Source organism: Haliotis rubra, unplaced genomic scaffold (genome assembly GCF_003918875.1).
Source record: "Haliotis rubra isolate DU_JTF1 unplaced genomic scaffold, ASM391887v1 Scf385, whole genome shotgun sequence".
In the NCBI taxonomy this organism is placed as follows: domain Eukaryota; kingdom Metazoa; phylum Mollusca; class Gastropoda; order Lepetellida; family Haliotidae; genus Haliotis; species Haliotis rubra.
The window spans coordinates 922,042-928,047 of NW_025767063.1; positions in this window are offsets into that span (position 1 = coordinate 922,042).

The following is a 6,006-nucleotide window of genomic DNA, read 5'->3' on the forward strand; positions in this document are numbered from 1 at the left end:
GTCTCCTGGGTCAGGCCTATTTGCCCATGCTGGGAATGACATAGAAAGTCTTGTGTCAACACGTTAAAATGCTGCACGTTAGGACTATTTACTCCCTAATCTTGCTGCCGTAACAGACCTATGTTTGAGGAGGTATACTCCTGCACGGTGCAGCGACGTCGCGGCCGCTGTCCCTAGTGGACAAATATGTCCCCAAGATTAAACAAGGTCTTCTTACAGTCCTGGTCTCTACACACTCTTTGTCCTCGTTAGCTCTAAACAAAACATATCATCAGTAAATAAAAACGTCAGACGGACCGCACTGCTGGCTATTTTAGTCATCAATTACCTTTGTCAGCAATTATTTTGAGAGAGTAGAAATCGTCCCCGTCAGTCTGTAGATCACCCTCATGTTCCAGGGAGGTTTATACACGTAAACAATGTATGTCTCCAGAAGAATTTATCTCCTGGCATTTCCTGTTTATCACAAACACCAGGATCTATGGTCAGTGTATCATGTCTTCAGGATCCAAAGCGGATCCAAACTGTATCTTGATAGGACCTTCCAGGTTACATGTAACACATCATGTGAACGTCACAGACAGGTGTGCAATGTGGAAGAGATATTCACCATTCAAGTCTTTAAATGGCTACAGAACTGATACACATAAAAGCAAGAATTTATGGATGTCATCTTTGTTTTGAGGAACACAATGTTTCAGGGAATAATTAACTCCTTCATCATGTGAATGATGTTGGGAGATATTCTCTAAGGATTCACCTGAAGAAAGAGTAAGAATACACTCTGAAATGTCTTGTTCCTCATAATACAAGAAGTTGACATCCAATTCTCACCTTTATTCACCCTTCATCGGGTAAATGGCAATGAAATTCTGTCACCATGTTTGTTGTAAAAGACAAAGTGATTGGCTGGTGTGTAGTTGGTGTTCATATTGTCAACCATTAGTCACACTTACTCACTCACTCTGCCATGTTCATCATCTGGAGATCATCAAGCTATTTAAGTATCTGGTGTTCAATTTGTCATTTTGATATTTTTGTTTTTCATAATTGTCTTTTGATTTATATTACTTGTTTTATGTTATTTATGTTCATGTTTGAATATATTTTGGCTTTGAGTTATAATTTTCCAAAAGTTTTTCTTTCATGCCGGTGAGTGAGTTTAGTTTTACGCTCCTTTTAGCAATATTCCAGCAATATCATGGCAGGGCACACCAGAAATGGGTTTCACACATTGTACCCATGTGGGGAATCGAACCCGGGTCTTCGGTGTGATGAGCAAATGTTTTAACCACTAGGCTCCCCACCGCCCCTTCTTGAAGGTATGTGACATAATAAATACACACAATTCTACATATCTGCATCTCTGATACGGATTTTGTCAAATGTTATTGATAAAACATATTCAACAAGTCTGATTATAACAAAAACCAGTCAGAATGGTTATAAATCTGTTCCATACAATAACTGAATCTAATGGATGACAAAGTTGAATGCCTACATCCCAGAACATCAGATACCACACATGCATCACGTATACCGACGTGTTACCCCAGTACACAACTACATCTCCTTTCATTAAGACCTACATCCCAGAATATCAGATACCACACATGCATCACGTATACCGACCTGTTACCCCAGTACACAACTACATCTCCCTTCATTAAGACTTACATCCATGTAATGGAGTACCAGTCCATCAAACCATGGCTTGTCACATGAGAAAACAATACAAGACATTTAAAAAGTATAGCTGGCAGGGCCTGAAGTGACGCTGGCTTGTCTCCATATTCTAAGTCTCTTCAAACCCACATGGGCATGTTTTTTAAGGAAGAGAGGCAATTTGGAAAAGAAATTATTCAAATAGTCTTGAAATGCAGTGTTGTTTTACATGTTCAGAAGAGTAATTCTTCAACTACGATATAAAAATCAACAAGTATACGTAACGAACATTTTCCTGATATTGTTTAACTGGATGACACTTTCAGCTGAGAAGGAACATATCCAAGAAGTGTAGCAGCTCACACCGGGATAACACATAGTAAGACCACCCACATGTCTGAGAGTCTAGGATACCCTTAACATCATCAATACTGGCTGCTGGTGCTAATTTCCATCCCTGAACTAAATAGATATACAGGTATTGTTCATCTAACTTGCTGAAACATGCAGCAATAATTCAGCCCCTTTTTAACGTTTTGTTGAATGAGCCATCAATCAAACTATCAATCATCCACATACATTCCTGAGTGAGTGAGTGAGTGGTGAGTGAGTGAGTGAGTGAGTGAGTGAGTGAGTGAGTGAGTGAGTGATATTCATAAATAAATGAAAATACATTCCTAAAATACTCTTCTCAGATATTTTAATGAATGAATGAATGAATGAATGAATGAATGTTTTAATGAATGAATGAATGAATGAAATGAAATGAATGAATGAATGAATGAATGAATGAATGAACAACTAACTTGCCTCCACTGAGTGTGCTCACAGCACATCCATGATATTAAATTTCATATTCTGTGTAACGGAGGAATTTCACACATTTACATGTCATGAGGTTAAAAATTGTATCTGGTGTTTCAAAAATATATTTTGTAGTCTACCAAAGAGTCATGAATATCTGTAAACTTGATGACAACATCTCCCCATACCGCAGCACATCCCCATCCCCAAATACAATGTAATTACCGGTAATATGAAATACTCACAGTAATGTTATAGTATGTCTACTTATAATTTCTTTTCAGTGCATGAGACCAAACACACAATCCTTGGCATGGGAACTCATGATGGGAGGTTCACAAAAATGTGTCCAAACCAAGGGAGATAACTACGTACATACTGGCCGGGTCATTGCACTTCTCGCTTAGTGTTTACAAGCTACGCAGCTCAAACAGGTGGACATTTCTTGCAGACATACCAATAACATTTCAGTACTCCGGACCAATGTTTGATTCCAAACATAAAAACATTCCGTAAATATTCTATACAATGCCCCTATAATTAGTTTTGCTGTAAACATCACAATTTTTAAGTCAAATACAAATACAAACTTGCATCAACATAATATACCCACAGATTCTGTATTCTAGAATTTTATTTTAATATTATTAAATATTTTAAGCATTAAACTTCAGATTATAAACAGACAACCTTCAGATAGCCAAGTCAACACACAGCTGTGACTGAATCAAGTTGCCCAGACAGGGCAGTCTTGTAATCTCAGCTAGGACCCGTCTAGACATGGTGTGTTTTGTATTACAAGTAAATGTAGCTAGCAAGTCTTTAGTATCAAGCTTCTACAACAATGTCTGCGCTGTTAATGGAACTCATTGTGCAGCAATGGCTATTTCAGAAACCTCTGTCGTGATATTTAATTTCCAACCTAACATGTTGTGGCAGTGTGCAACAGCTGTTTTTCAAGATCTCGAGAACTCGGGGCATTGTAGAGGGACATCGTAATACATGTGCTTAGCATGCACTGGTATCAGACTTGAGATGTGATGAAAGAGTCCGCAGTTTGGAACTGGAATTTTATCAAGAACAGCTGATGGAAACAGACTGGGTAATGTGGTGCAGATATCATGTGGAATATATTCCTGGAACTATTCCGTTCTGAAGCCGTTACTTGGGAGGTATTGCAAGAAACCATCCCTGATAGTGCACTCTTTCTTTCACTCCTCATAATTTCCTACTGATATAATCTAAGGAATTTTAAAAATGTTTTAAGTAGGATATTTCCTCTAAATGTTGGATAATTAATGACTTGTTCCATCCTCTGTGAACAAGGGCCCAAACAAGACAGAAGACAAATCTGAAGACAGGCCAATAAAAAAAGTCTAAAATCTCTTAATGCTTAAGGAGAAATGTTTTACCAACAGACCGGTTCAGAGAACCCAGACATGCAGCTATTGTTTCAGTCAGCTGACTACTTCATCGTTAGACAAATGTTTGATTTGTTGTAAATGTTTGTGTATAGCAGTTTGTTGATCATCATAGGCGTGAGTATGATAGACTTATGTCTGCTACAGATCAACTTCAGCCATAACTGCAGGAAACAGGGTTTTCATTCCGACCTTTAATGCCTACACAAACAATCTCTCCCCTGTCAGTCCTTTACTACTCTTCTGTCAAACTGAACTCATATACATACCCAATCCATGTTTCAGAAAACAACAGGTTGCATTTACAGTAACTCATTATCTAGTGATAATACACGACCTTGTCTCCTCAAAATTCCACTGTGCTCAGAATATTATTTAAAATCATTGTTTTAGAAAATTACAGCATGAAATATGTTATATTACATGTTTTAAAGAAAATGGGTTTGACATCTGCTTCTATTTTAAATTGACGTTACTATGGTAATGCTAAGCAGACCACAGAGTCTTACTGAGCAGATGGTTGTGGCTGACATCGTCTACCTCTTAATGAAAGCAGTTGTGTTGTAATTATCCTCTCGGCAATTTTGTATTAAAATTATACTAAAAATTAAAACATATGCATTTTCCCACACAACTAAATATCATAATCATTAATGCATGATTGTTGTTCAGTACTGTTCCAATATCATTATTGACCAAGAATTCAAACATTCACTCCAGTACTACGTCCCTGTACAGTGACACAGACTACAATACCAGGCATGTCGTGTCATGTCACAGTTGCATGGCAACATGTCAGGGGTGCCATCTTGGGAGCAACAAATCACAAAACTGAGCCTGAAATGGTTAGTCTCTTGACATGCTGTCATTTATTTCACTCACTCACTCACTCATTCACTCACTCACTCACTCACACTCACTCACTCACTAGAATGCTAGTGCAGCTTCAGTATGCATGCACCTGACAGAGAGGATGTACCTCCGTTATGAATCATTTAGAAAGTTCAAACAGATATGTTGAAAATGATCTCAAATCTAGTGATGTTGCCATGGGAACAAGAATACATAACTTGCAAGAATTTAATTTACGTTTTTGACAAAGGGTTTCAATTGAACAATGAAATGTCACATGTCTTGGTACTGATTCTGTACAATACCTTCTTATAGAGATTAGTAAACAAACTATTGTTATTTACAAGAGAAATTGCTGAAATTTCATTAGAGGAAACAACATCACATAAAAAGTGACAAATACAACCAAAAAGAAAACATTCTGGAACAAAGGTTATTCAGTTTTTACTTACCCAAATAAATGCTAAACATATTTCAATAGAGTGAGTTGAGTTAGTGAGTTTAGTTTTACACCGCACTCAGCAATATTCCAGCTGTATGGTGGCAGTCTGTAAATAATCTAGTCTGGACCAGAGAATCCAGTGATCAACATCATGAGCATCGATCTGTATTTCAATAGAAATGACGAAACACATTTCCCCAATCATATGAAATCTCTCCTCAAAGCCGAGTATGTTGTATGAGTCTAACTACATCATTATCATATAGTGATGGAAGAAGTGGTTTAGGAAATGCTGAGCATATTCTTCTCTACTGATGGCATCCATCACAAACACATGCACAGGCAAGTAAATATTTCACCCAGCAAATTAAACAGTAATTAAGAGTGATTAAGAGTGACAAATTAAACAGTGATTGAAGAGTGAGTGAGTGAGTGAGTGAGTGAGCGAGTGAGTGAGTGAGTGAGTGAGTGAGCGAGTGAGTGAGTGAGGCAGTTTAGCGTGCCAGTAATAACATAGTATGTCAGTTTACAGTGTGAAAAAATCCAGATATGATTGAGGCATTTTGACGTTAACAACTTCGGTGAAATGACTGAAGCCCAGACTTATCATCACTACCACAAACCAATAAACATACACACATTAAAAAGCTATTTTCCACATGGCAACTGTCATTAGTTAAACAATAACATTCACCAAACATTATTACAGATGAGTAGTCAATAACTACATCTGTAAAACACACTTAATTAATCACTCCGATTCCAAACACACATCATGAAAGGCCATAAAACAGTTCCACCATGCAGATGTTATCCCCCCCT